This window comes from Scomber japonicus, chromosome 23 (assembly GCF_027409825.1).
Source record: "Scomber japonicus isolate fScoJap1 chromosome 23, fScoJap1.pri, whole genome shotgun sequence".
Taxonomy (NCBI): Eukaryota; Metazoa; Chordata; class Actinopteri; order Scombriformes; family Scombridae; genus Scomber; species Scomber japonicus.
Window position 1 is genome coordinate 23,229,921 of NC_070600.1, and position 14,768 is coordinate 23,244,688.

General features: G+C 36.6%; 1 long non-coding RNA gene and 1 pseudogene across 1 annotated transcript; both read right to left on the reverse strand.

The window, feature by feature from the left end:
* LOC128385192 (uncharacterized) lies at positions 1–1,388 on the reverse strand. Its single transcript, XR_008324651.1, has 3 exons — positions 1,373–1,388; positions 775–831; positions 1–174 (listed from the first exon to the last, which is right to left on the reverse strand). It is a non-coding gene; the product is annotated as an uncharacterized LOC128385192 (long non-coding RNA).
* Positions 1,389–7,075: 5,687 nt separating this feature from the next.
* On the reverse strand, positions 7,076–8,314 carry LOC128353127 (E3 ubiquitin-protein ligase TRIM21-like; annotated as a pseudogene).
* Positions 8,315–14,768: the final 6,454 nt, after the last annotated feature.

Consider the following 14,768-nt stretch of genomic DNA (forward strand, 5'->3'; position numbering starts at 1 on the left):
TACTTCAGTTGTGCTGTACCATCCGCATTATTGAGCACTCCATACTGGAGTTGAAGCACCTAGGTATGATCCTGTGACTAGCTCAGGTAACAGAGCTCCAGTCAGATGTGGAGAAGGTTGATCTTGATCTCTGTGTAGACGAAGCAGCATGAGGGAAGCCGCCAGGCTTATCAGCTTTAGGGACAAGGAAACAGACAGGGTGACAGGTGGACAAGTTGTCAGACAATCTGCACTCACAGAAATATAAAATAATTATTTGAACTTTTTCTGAGAGATACCCACCCAGTATGGCATGAAGGATTAGAGTTCTCTAAGGGCCTAAAACTGAGTCCTGAACCCAGCCTTTGTCTTTACAACAGCCAATACTTTTTTCTTTTACTTCATAAATTATTGACACAAAGCTTTTGCTATAATCTGTCTCTTTGCCTCCTCTCAATGGGCAGAGTGTTTACAATACACAACAACCGTGGGCACACATTATTTTCAAAAGTAAAGTGTGCCAAACTCCAAGTTTGAGTTGTGTGGCAACACAAAGGCACCATAAGTAAAACTAATCTGAGGTTTTAGCAAGTTTAAGGAATGCTAATGTTGCTTGGCCAGCTGCAGTTAAAGTTTTATTGGTTAAGAGCTAGTGTTAAGAAGCTAACTTTGTAATAACTCATAACTTTGTAACTCTGTGCCACCAAATTATTTTTTATTTTCAGTAGGAGGCACAACAGCACATTGCATTGTTTGATTATTTCCCCTTCTGACACCTTTCACAGTGAAACTTACTGCGGCGACCGCAAAACCAAAGACCACGATCATGATCACCTTGAAGAACTCATGGTACTACGGACAGAGAAGAATATTAGCATTAAGACAGGAAACAACTGAATAACACCATCTTCATTACAGTCGTGGAAATGGGTCTCCGTAACACCAAGGTACAGCGAGGGATTAAACAATATTAGCGTCAATGTAGAGAGATGTTACAGTAGGCTCTAAACAGACCAAAACAACCTTGCATGTTTACTGCTGGTTAACAATGACTGTCTGTGCAAGTTATTACAAAGTCATTTAGTAGGGTTAGGGTTAGGGTTAGCCACTGGTTGTGGCTTGCTTTATCAATTTATTTGTAATTGTATTTGTGTGTGTGTGTGTGTGTGTGTGTGTGTGTGTGTGTGTGTGTATATATATATATGTGTATGTATAAATCCTTGGCATTGAGATAGAAAAAATATAACAGAAGGATAATAATGATAACTTAGTGTCAAGATAGACAACTTGAGTATAATAATATACAGCAATGGAGAGAACAGGGGTAAGACAGAGGGATGAAAGTTAGCATCAGCATAGTTCAACAGATAAGTAAGTCAGAGTGATATATTACCAGGGCATACATTCCCATTTCCTCCACTTTTCCCCCATTGACAACGATAACCGCAAGGAACGTGCCAGCCGCCAGTGCTATGATCACTGAAGGCACCATGAAGCCTGCAAACTATACATGAAACAATTAAACAACATGATATATAGGGTTAGGGTTATATATATATATATATATATATATATATATATATATATATATATATATACATATATATACATATTCAAATATAACAAATTCTTTTTCACATGGTTTCAGTGTTCAACAAAATTGTTTGTTTCACATAAAGACATCATTACACAGTTAGTGAAATAATTCTTATAACTTAGCTTATAACAGGGGATCTTATACATACTAATTTGAGGGCGATGTCGCTCTTAGTGCAGCCAGCTGAGATTCCCAGGCAGGAGAGGCCAAAGATGATGATGGCAGACAAAAAGAGGACGATCAGTGTCCGGTCCTAGCAGTACAGCACAACACAGACACTAAATGATTATTGTCCTTACCCTTGATGTGAAGGTGGTAAGCAGAACAGAGATTGGAAGATTGGTGATTGGAGTCCCACACTTAACCCCAAATTACTCCCATTGCTGCGCCAACAGTGTATAAATGGTTAGTTTCCCTCTGATGAGCAGGTTTAACTCTGGATTATTTTAACCATGGCTTTGATCATTCAATGGCTGGCCCTTTTACAAAGCTTTATTTAAAATTTATAACATAGAAGTACACATAGTAAAAGAGTTTATTCGGGGGTACAGATCTTTTGTTTGGTCCAGGTATCACCTGTCTGAGAGAGTAAGCACTAAAAGTAAAACTTAACTGTTTCTGGTCCTTATGTCATTGTTGACTAATTAAACTAAAGAAACACATACATACATTACTGATTTCATGTTTTCTGCATTTTGATGTAACACTGTGAAACACAATGAGGATTCAATGATGATGCTATTGTTTACCTGAGTGATGCTGGCGTTGAACATCACGAAGATTATCATCAGACATCCGAGGAACTGCGGACACATCACTCTGGTTAGTTTGGGCTCTGTGTGGAGGCGTGAGTGCGCAACCAAAACAATGTTTTTTTTATGATTGGGATGAAACAGAAACTGGAACACACAATTATCTGAAGTTGACAAATTACATATTATTAAATGGGACAAGAAAACATTTAACCACATCACACAGATTCTAACAAACTAAAAACTAAAAAAGACAAAAAAGATCCCCAAAAACCCAGAAATAATCTGAAAAACGTTTCTACTTACCGCAAACAATGAGTTGAAGGTAATGAAGAAACCTCTGAGGCATTGGTATCTGAAATCCATTTTCAGCTTTTGGTATTTGGCTCTCAGAGATGAAGTGAAGCTGTGTGCAGATAATACAGTGTGTGTGACGATATGCAGCAGTGTGTGCTGTGGTAAACGTTTGGCAGAGTGAATGTGAGTGAAGGTGAACACAGAGCCACATCACACAGAAGTGATGTGCAGCCAATCCCTGAAGTCTATATGAGACCACAGGACGCATGCAGTCATGAACACAACTTTCATAGAGGAGTTGCAGCTCTAAGTGCTTCACTAGACGTACAATAACACACAAAGAGCAACCAATAAGGGATCTAAATGAATTAATTTGATTCATTTCTTTTGATTTAAAACTTGAACACTCCTAGTTCAGTTCACTAATCAGTGAGTTCTGTCTTCAAAACAACTTTGAACAAATTATTCAGTATAAAATACCAAAACACTAAAAAGCATTCCAGTTGGATAAACCATGAGAGGAGTCTAAGAGGAGATATAAATATTTGGTTTCAATTAATGCTGCTCAAATAAAAAGAGGTTTCCATGACAACACTGTCAAATACCAAAATAAGGAAATACTTTCTCCTTCCCATTTTTTCATTACAACCCAGTCTTGTTGTTCCTTATGCTCCATCACATGCTTTATTTTTCGCTTGGTGGCAGTTGCTGTTCCTCATTTTAATAAAAACTATTTTGCTGGTCAAGCCAATGCCCAAGAAGTTCTGCTTCTCTGGAATAATCTACTACTGCACATTCGTGAGTCAGGCCATTTTAACTATGACTGCTCCTAATTTCACCAGCTGGGAACCCAAATTTCTAACTTTATTACCTGTGTATGAAGTTGTATAAATACTTGTGTGTGGTTAAAAATACTCAGTGACAGTAACAGAAATCATGTCTGTGCGTCTGAACAAACAGGTTCCTGTGTGAAACAGAAACAAAGACCATCTGTTCATGTTCATACTCTGTCATAAATGTAAAGTATAACCACACATAAAGCAATCACATAAACTCCTAGAGGTTGAAGGATGAAAAATGTCAGAATCAACGGTCGGCAATGCAGACACAGATGAGGAGGAACACCCCTGGCCTCATATTGAAAGCATGTTTACCTTACAAAAAGTGCGAAACAGAAGCTACATTATGCGGTGTTTTGTCACAAACACACAGACTCAAACACACACACACACACACACACACACGCACACACACACACACACACACACACACACACACAGCCAATCCCTGAAGTCTATATGAGACCACAGGACGTATGTAGTCACGAACACAACTTTCATAGGAGTTGCAGACGTACAATAACACACAAAGAGCAGCCAATAAGGGATCTAAATTAATTGATTCTATTCACTTCTTTTGATTTAAAACTTTGAATTAATGTCACTTCTAGTTCAGTTAACTCAGTGAATTCTGCGTCTTCAAAACAATTTTGAACAAATTATTCAGTATAAAATACCAAAACGCGAAAATAAATAAATAAATAAAAAATTCCAGGAGGATAAACCATGAGAGAAAAGATAAAATGTTTGGTTTCGAGTTTCGAGAGGAGAGGGACGTAGTGAGAACAGACACAAACAAATGCTCATTGTTTCAGTTTCGTTTTCCTCCTCTGCATTTCTCCATGTCATTACATCCCACCCATGTAGCTGTAAACACGAAGAACAAGGATAAATATGTAGCCTAGTTTCCTCTCATCTGTTAATAATGTATCTCAAACACTACCATCATTTTGAAATTCTTCGTGGATCCAATTTGAATGGTGTGATTACCTGGTTCCTCAGATGCGGTGGGAAGTCACACAGGAATGCGCCACAGACGATCACAACGTTGACAATGAGAGTGAAGACGAGCCTACATTGTAATTTGATCAGCTAATATGTGTGTTTGTTCCAAGTTTACAATATAGTAGATGTTATGTCCAGTTTCTTCGTGACCATCCAGCGCACACATCAGCGTTGAGAATCAGTGTAAAAGAAGAAGAAGAAGTGAAGGGGAGGAAACGGAGGAGTGGTCACAATCCCACTCATGTGTATCTTATTGGCTACAGAGAGAACAACAAGTATGATGTCCAGATGAACACTGACTTCAATAATATTACTGGTGCTTGACCACATTAATAGTATAAAGTGCTCCATCGCTGAAAAACATGAACAAAGATATTACTCATTTTTAACAATCAGAGGTTGTGCCCCCCCCCCCCCAAAAAAAAAACAAGCGCAATATTGAACTATTTATGTTATTTTATTACATATGTTATTAAATACAAAAGTTAACAAGAGTAGATAAATAAATTAAGATAAATTAATGGCATGTAGTATGTTAACACCAATGTAAATTGCACAAATCCTTCACCACACAAAAATAAGGTGAATAAAACTTTTTTTTTTTTTTTGCATTTAATTAATTTATTTATTGCATTTTCACATAACCCAATAACTTACATGTAGCTATAACGGGTCTGTATTAATTTTAGAAATGTATTACTATTTATTTGGAAGCAGCAGTTTGTGTTGTGTGGCCTGGGATCATAATCATCACATGTCAGTCCATCCCCCGCCCCTCTCACCCCCTTTGCTTTTCCTCTGAGAGTGAGACTCACACACAACCTGCTCACAGCCTCTGCAGTCGCAAGTTGATCCCCCCCCCTCCGCTTTGCCTTATCTTCTGACACACACAACCTGTTTACATGACTCACAGCAGCAAGTTGACGTGATAGTAGGGGCGCCTCATCGCCCAATGCACCAACTTGATGTGGAAATGAGCGGTATTAGTCTAGAAAACTGGCGATTTTTTTTTTTTTTTTTTGAGGACGCACTCTTTTTTTTTTTTTTTTTTTTTTTTGAGAGCGTCGTGTGCCCCCAAGTAGACTGCGCCCTGGGCGGTTGCCCACTTTGCCCATAGCAAAAACCGCCACTGTTAACAATCCTAACTTCTCAGCAGAAATAATTTACATAATTATCTTGGCAAATTATAATATCCATAAAATTATATAGCTTAAAATTTCACCATCCTTTTATGTTTTTAAAGATGCTTTCATACATATTTCCCTACAATTTTCGCTCTCTCTCTCTCCCTCTCTCTGCAGTTACTCTCCACACCTCATGCCTTTTGTAAATAGTTTTGTTGTTTTATTTACATTTATAATAAAGTTATTATTTTAACCTTTTAACCTCCCTTCTTTATCACACGCAATGAGCCGGTTTGTGAGACTACAAAGATCAGACAGGGATGCCGTCAGCGTCACTTCATTGTGCAGTACTAGTCAACCATAAAGCCTGACTGGCACCATCTAGTGGTATAACCGGGTACTACAAACAAACCGCAGTATATTTTCTGACTCTAGGCCTTTCCCACTACAGAAACTTACCTACTAGTAACTGAATTTCTACCCATTGTCCCTTTGGAGCCAAGTTTTTGGAATGGAAAGTTTTTCCATGCTTCAGCAGTGGCATTTTTTAAACTTTTTGTGGAAAAGTTAATTAATCATTAATTTTTCAATTGTGAATTTTTCACAGACAAATTTAGGTCAGATAATAGTTATCATTTCAAACTTTCTATTAAACATATTTAGAACATTTTAAATTTAAAGGCCCTAAGATGAATGTTATTTTAAATGTAATGGTGATAATATGAACATTTTTTATCTTTCTTTTTTTTTTAATGACCAAAAACCATTTTTGTTTATTTTCCTTCATGATTTTGCATATTCTTACAAACTCTCTGAAATGTCCCAAAAAAAAGTATATGCATAATTAATTATTATACTTATTTGAAAACATTTAGAACTTGATTTTCTTTCACTTAATATGAATTTGATGTAGGCATATTATTAAGTTCTTCCTCTAATTATTATCATTGTCATTTCTGTATATCTTTCAGAAGAGGTAATGGTAATTTAATTTTACATTTATGTCTAACTTAGACTTCTGGTCCTTCCTGGTTTGTAAAATAAGATGGAAAAGCCACACAAAACCAATCACCTAATCTATTTAAGTTACAATAGGTGTAGGGAGGCTCCAGGATACAGAAGTTTGTGAACTTTCAAAGTGGAAAAGCAGCTTAAGCTTTGTTGTTAGTGTGGTACCTGAAAAGATATTTTATTTTATAGTACATTTGATACATTTGTTAGTATCATCTATTCACATTTTGTTCAGTGTTATCAGTAATATTCAGTTTTAGTAATATTCAGCAGGGGGCAGAGTGAAACTGTCTGTCTTAAAGTACTGCCAGCCTAGTAGTTAAAGAGTGAACTTATACCACACCATACTGTTGTACATTGAGTGATGTAATATTAATAAACATTTTTATTGATCAGATTATTAACTGTCACTTACATTACTATTGTGATGCTTTTTAAGTTGCTGAATAGTTTTTTGAGAAGATGATGCATCTAAACAGAGTAATTGACCGGAGAGATGATCAGAGGGGTGGAGTTTGTACCACCATGATGGACACCGGGACTGAAGAATGGGAAGAGTTTCTCATTGAAGGAACAATCAGTAAAGCAGTGGATATGTTCTGCAGCGTCTACGTCATAAAAGGAGACTAAACAGTTCTCATAATCCATAAACACGCCCACTTTTTTTGGTTGATATGTTACATTAAGAGAGACAGCAGAAGCTTTGTACTTATCTCCATTCCTTAAACATATAGTCCAGTAGCCATGGTCAAGCTTTTCAGTGATTGATCCCTTCCTGATGACCGACTCCTTGACAACACCTAAATCCCAGACAGTCTTCCCTTTAACCTGAACCTCAAAGTAAAATCTACCTGAAGAAAAACCCTGCTTTCCCAGGACATTGATAGCAGGATTAAATCTTTCTGGTTTGTCTGGGAGGTTTTGATGTACCCCAGTATCACCACAGTATACTTGTTTCCCATCGTCAGACAAGATGAGGTAGCGATTTGCTGTATCAGGATCTAGAGTCATATCCACTGCAAACTGCTGGACCCTGATGAGCTCAGCCTCAGCGAGCAACTTCTTCATCTCTTTGCTGAAATTTTCCACAGATGTGGTCACATCTTATATGATGGGGGAGGGACAGTGACTTTTAGTAAGTCAAGGTGGTCATTTTTGCATGTGAGTTTCTCCATCTCAGTCCTTTTCTTAGTCAGCTCAGAGATTTCCTGCTCTAGCTCTTGGATGAATCCTTCAGCCAGTTTCTGTGTCTTTTTCTACTTTTCCCCAATTGTGTCAATGAGATTGGCCAGATTTCTCTCTACAGACTGCGGCAAAACAGTAAAGACTGTCTGCAATTGTTCTTCATCTGTCTCTCCTGGATCATCAGTTTTATTTCAGCCTCCATCTTCCCCAGCATGGACTTCTCTCTTTCATATTCATTTTTGAGAATAACAGAGTCAGTGGTCTTGAGGTCTGAAAAAAGGCAGAACAGGAATTTACCAGATGCCTGTGAAACATCTTTGCGGTCTACAAACAACCTATCATAATAAGTATGAGAATTAGGTCAGACCATACCGGCTACTGGGGACTTGTTAACCACAATAAGTTTCCATGCTCTGCAGAAATCTGCTTCAACCTCACTTAACCTCACGTCCAACACTGCAAATAAACACACCCTCTGAGATGGAGACGGGCACGCTTCAGCAAGAGCTTGGTCCCGTCTCCCATCTCAGCATTCAATAACCTCCCCCAATAACCTCATATGGACCCAGAGTGTGATATATGTGTCGTTTGTTAAATGTGTGGTGTTGTTTGTGCAGTGTGTGTGTGTATTTATATGTTTCTCATGTTTAGTGGTGTTTGTACAGTGGGTGTGTGTATGTATATTGTTCATGTTTGGTGGTGTTTCTGACAGACTGTGAAAACTAATTTCCCCATGGGACAATAAAGGCTATCTGTCCATCTAGTTACCTAAACCCTGAACAATACATTAATTAATTAGATGAAAAATAGATTACTTAATAAATGAATAATTTAAAAAAAAATCATTTTAAACTGTATTAATGTAATAATAGTTAAATCAGCTCCCCTTTAAAGACCATGTTGAGATGAGGCATGTTCTCTTCCCAGCTGAGCAGCGATGTAGACCGACAAAAGCAGAAAAAAGATTCATCAACCCTGAAAACAAACTGGTGCTCTTCGCCAAAGGAAACCTTGGTGAGTTAACTATCAACTGCAGCTTGGTATGATGGTAAAGTGGAAAAGTCAGTGAAATAAAAGTAGAAACATTAGCTGTCGCCGCAGTAGCAACTGTTGACGCTAGTTGTGGTGGCAGTAGTTAGTGACCATTGGCTGCGCTGGCAATCATTAGCTGCCCTAAACAGCAACTATGCTTGCTTCAGCATGAACAACCTTAGAGAGAACTATAGGTGTGTTTACAGAAGTCAGCTTGTATGTGAATTGTTAAAATGATCTCTTAGTTATACTTTGATTCAAATTATCGTTTGTTAGTCAAAGCCAAACTTTTGTAATCTGCTGTGTGTAATTGTAAAATTGTGTTATTGATTTGGAATGATAGAAAAAAGAGAAAGACATAAGATGTTTAAGGAGGAATTAAAGTTTTATTTTGTTTATTTTGTTAAAATAAGCCAAATGGTTTTCTCAATTTTTAAGCTGAATTTGTTTATTTTGACACAGTTGTGTTAATATCCTTAGGAAAGCAGAGTTTTTCTTCTAGAAATTTTACTATGAGGTTCAGGTCAAAGGGAAGACTGCCTGGACTTTCAATGTACCACAATGTAAACATTTAGTTTCACAGACACACTGTTGTATTTTTTCTGGGTTGCTTGTGAAATCATTACACCACCAAGGTGAACTGGTTTAGACTTTATTCTTGTTTGACACTGCTGGAGGATCATATTGATTTATAAGTGTGCTCTAATTGTGTGAAACTTTTTTTTTAAATTACCAATATGTTATAATTTGTGATAAATAATATAACTTTATTTTATTTATATACTAAAACTGCCACTGAATGTTGAAACAAATCATGTTAACAGTTTTGTGATTTGCATTTTTCCTTACTATTTATCTTTTATTAGGTCCCAACCAACAGAAAACCTCTTTTTGTATAGCATACATGTGTATGTTTTTTTATCTGACATCAACATTTAGCTGTTTTTAAAAAAATATTATTTATAATTTAATATAACTTTCACAGCTCATGTCCAAGCAGCAGCATGTTGTTTGTGCACTTTTTTGCACTGTCAATTTAAATATGAAGGGGTGGAAATTAATACATACATATGTGTACACTTGAATAAATAATAATCAAATGCAGAGATAGTTATTTTTAGTTTAGGTAGTTATTACAACCGGCCCATTGAGGACAACCATAATGCTGAGTTTGACACCTCTGATATAGGAGATACAAATCAGAGGTGTTTAAAGGCCCTGACCTAGTTTCTCAGTTGTGGTTGATGCAATTTAACATTAATATAGTTTTGAACAGTTTTGATTTTTTTACATAACGGCTCATACAGTCCTTATGAGCAATAAGCTTTTAGAGTATCCAAATATTTATAATTCATACCTAAATTATTTGTTAACCTTGAATATTGCTTATGCAGTTAAATTTGCTCTACATTTCAACAAATCATCTTGTGATTTGTGTCAAACGTCAGTCTGTGGTTTGCTTTTGCTTTTAGGGGAAATATAAGTCCCTAACAGTAACAATAAGGTGACAGAGGCCGGAAATATAGCATGCGCTTCTGTATTTGTGGTTAACACCTGTCAAGTTTCCATGGTAAAGTTTCACTCTGCAAAAGGGTTCGACCACTTCCTGCAGAAGCTGGCAGTTGAAGGGTTGTTAGGACAATGTGTTGACACCTGACTAGGCCTCTACCAACGTTACAAAGGCCTGAATGCACTCATTGGGTACTTCATCTTTCCCTCACTTGCATCTTTTGCTTGCATCCACTGTGGATTCATGGAGAGACACAAGGAAACCACTCAAGGAGAGAGCTATATAATAATAACAATAATAATAATAATAATAATAAAATAAGTTTTAAAAAATGAGACGTCCTGCTCTCTGAAGCGTCTTTCTCTGATGATGGCTGTCAGTCAGCTTTAACAGCAACTTTTGATGGAGTTTGTGTCTCCACACATGTGCTGATATTAATAAAGGTGCAGTTATTACTGACAGAGTAGCAGTGTTTTCTCTCTGTAGCCTGTTAAATGATATATTATATTACCTACTCTGACAAACACCTGCTCATGGATAATAACCTGCTTTCCTGCTGTGTCTTCCACTATGTCCTGCTCAGGGACGTTTGAACCAGAAGGGGCTGCCAGTAGAATGCATTTATGTTATTTATTCATTATTTGCATCTCTATTTATTGATATTCTGATTGTGAATTCATTATTTAATAACCCTGAGTATGATCAGGGTTTCAGGGACAGAAACCTTTATTTGACAGTTAACAGACAGGAAGAAATGGGAGAAAGAGGGGAGTGACATGCAGCAAAGTTTTTTATGGTTCTTTTGTTGATCAGATGGACAGTGAACAGATTTTTAACTACTGTAGATGTTGAATCAGAAAACAAAATATAACACTTAAGTTTATGTTGTAATCTGTCTCCACTTTGGTGTCAAACAGCATGGATGTATCAGATCAGTCTGATCAGCTGCAGCAGCCAATCAATCAAATAGGGGGGAGTGTTGGCAGGTAAAATACTTCTGTGGAGGCTGCTCTCACATTTCCTCGCTCATGTGATCCCTCCTCGATGCTTGCTCCGCTGAGCCAAAATAACAGAATTGGGATATCAGCTTGTTGTTAGTGCTGGTTACTTCCTGTAAGAATATGTGGTCCCCTTCTGTTTGGTTGTGTGCTTGATTGGACTTGACGGGGGCTTTGTGGTGCGTCCTATCTGGGGTATTTTGGTTTCTGTCTGAGCAGGGGTTCATCGTACCCAGCAGGTTCCTCTAGGGGACTCTTGGTGACTGCTTTAACTGGCATCGAAGGTAGGTAGAGATTTAAGCTTGGGAGCATCTCTGTGGTTGTGAGAGGGTCGCCAGCCGTCTGGTTGCTTTCTTCACATCGCTGATTTAGCGTGCATAATTACGCCCAACTATTAACTGCAAACTGTTGTTTTCAGTGTGTTCTACTGATCTGATGCTTCATATCAGTGCTCATGTAGAGCATGCCTGAATGAGGACACTAAGCAAGAGAGAGGGAGGAGCATCTACAGAAGTGTTTTTTGTGAGATGGTGGGGAATTTCCACTGGCGGTGGGGGATTCATCAGAAAGTAAGCTGCGGTAAAAAAACAAAACAAAAAAAAACCAAAAAGAAACTTAAAGAAAGAGAAAGCATCAACATCTCTGTGACTAAAGAACAGAAACATCATCTGGAAACTCAAAAGCAACATGTAGTCACGACCTATGATGGAATAATCTAACTGTATTGTTCATCTTTATACATTTAAAGAACACTGAATCCTACTTAATTAGTTTTATTATATCAAATTAAGATTAATTCATCTCTACTTTGTCTCTGCATTTTGGTGAAGTTGAATTTTGGAAAAAGTCTTGCTTGACCAGTCCTTGTTGTTCATTTGAAATAATAATTATTATCATTCTAATCTGTGAACAAAAAATGTAAAAAGAAAATGGTCAGTTAATGAGTATGTTCCTCTGTTACTAATGATACTCATAATTAAATGTTGTAAGTTAAGATGCAATTTTAATGGCAGTAAAAAGATAGTAAAACATTTGAAAAGTATGAAAACAACAGAAAATACTCTCACTTTTTTTTCTGTCTGATAAAGTTGCAGACGATTTCAGTTGCATTTGACATGGAGGTTTTGAACAGTCACACTGATGAGGAAGAATGAGGTGAAATAATCATTAAAGCTGCTATAATCATTATATTTATATTAACAAAGGGCCTAATGAGTATTGTACATGTTATATGAAAGAGGTTACATGTAGTGATGATTCTACAGTAGTCATATGTTTTCGGCCTGGATTTGAAAGTATCAAGAGGCCCTTTACAGGGTATTATTCCAGAGAAGCAGAACTTCATGGGCAACGGCTCGACCACCAAAAGAGTTTTAATTGAAATGAGGAACAGTAAGTACACATAAGGATACAGCAGGACTGGGTTGTAATGAAAGAATGGAAAGGAGATATGCAGAGGAGGAGGACAAAACTGAAACTAAGAGCATCTGTTTGTCTTTGTCCTCACCACTTCTCTCTCCTCTCCAGACCACTTCTGTCTCTCTCTCGCTGACTTCACTTTTTTGCAATAATGCCTTATTTTACCCTTAACGTTAACCAATGAAGAGAAATATCTTCCTCTTGTCCTGAATCGATACTAAAGTATTTCCTTATTTTATGAATGATGCAACATGTTGAAGCAAGTTGAAAGCCAGTTGATAGATCTACAACAGTTAGAGAGGACAGAAACACCTTATGTGTAAGTAACAACAGGCATTTGACATTGTTGGTAATTAATCAATCAATCAATCAAATCAATCAATCAATCTTTATTTGTATAGCACCAAATAACAACAAAGGCACTTTACACATAGAGCAGGTCCTAAACCGAACTCTTCAGGTTTTAATTGTTGTCATGGAAACATGTTGTTATTAGAGCAGCAGTCCCAACTTGAAACCAAATATTTATATCTCCTCTAAGACTCCTCTCATGGTTTATCCAACTGGAATGTTTTTTAGTGTTTTGGTATTTTATACTGAATAATTTGTTCAAAGTTGTTTTGTAGACAGAACTCACTGATTAGTGAACTGAACTAGGAGTGTTCAAGTTTTAAATCAAAAGAAATGAATCTAATTAATTCATTTAGATCCCTTATTGGCTGCTCTTTGTGTGTTATTGTACGTCTAGTGAAGCACTTAGAGCTGCAACTCCTGTATGAAAGTTGTGTTCATGACTGCATGCGTCCTGTGGTCTCATATAGACTTCAGGGATTGGCTGCACATCACTTCTATGTGATGTGGCTCTGTGTTCACCTTCACTCACATTCACTCTGCCAAACGTTTACCACAGCACACACTGCTGCATACCATCACACACACTGTGTTATCTGCACACAGCTTCACTTCATCTCTGAGAGCCAAACACCAAAAGCTGAAAATGGGGAAAATTAATGAATGCCTCAAAAAAACGTTTATCTTCTTCAACTCATTGTTTCTGGTAAGTGGAAAAGCTTTTCTGATTATATCTGGATTCTTTGGGTCTTTTGTGTCGTCTTTTGATTTGTGTTTGTTAGTTTAGAATCTGTGTGTGGTGCCGTATATAAGAAAGACTATTAAATAATAATGTTCTTAAAGTGTCCTAAAACTGAACAACTATTTTTGTATTTATTACACTTAAATAGTATTAGTGTATAAAAGTTTTAATTATATTAAATTTACTCAATTATGCTAAAATTTAACTATTTTAAGTATTGATTATACATTGAAAATGTATTAATTAGTTTGTTTGTTCATGCTGTTCTTTAAGTGAAATACATTTATAATGTAAATTGTACTTTGATGCCTAACATTACATTTACATTAGTCTACAAGTGTATTTTTACATTCTGTTTGAGCATTTTCCAACTTTAAGCATACTTGAAAACTCCTCACAATTATAAAGGACACTTTAAAGTGTATTACCAGTGTGTTTAAATATTATCCACTGCATTAAACTTAAACTGTACATGAAATGCACCACTAAAGTACATTTACATATTTATATACATTTGTATATTTTCATATATAAGTTTATACATATTTCCACTGCACTTTAAGTGTAATACTTAAACTTAATAATCCTAAAATGTATAAGTGAGACTATAAACTGCACCAACATGTACTTAGAAATTTGAAAAAAAATGTGAAGCATTTACAAATGTATGCCATGTAAATCATAATATTATAATATAACTGTGTGTCATGCATATTAACCATTTGCTGCTCTGGCTACTCTGTATTTAATATTAGTATACACCACAGAGAAGTTAAGTTTAATTCTGCTTATATTGCAAATACACTCTACTCATTTCTGGGAAATTGAATCGAAAGCAACTGGACTTGTTTGTTGAGATGTTTTGCCAAAGGGCTTAATCAGTTCATGCATATCTGACTAGTCTGGGCTAGTAGGCTGGCAGACATA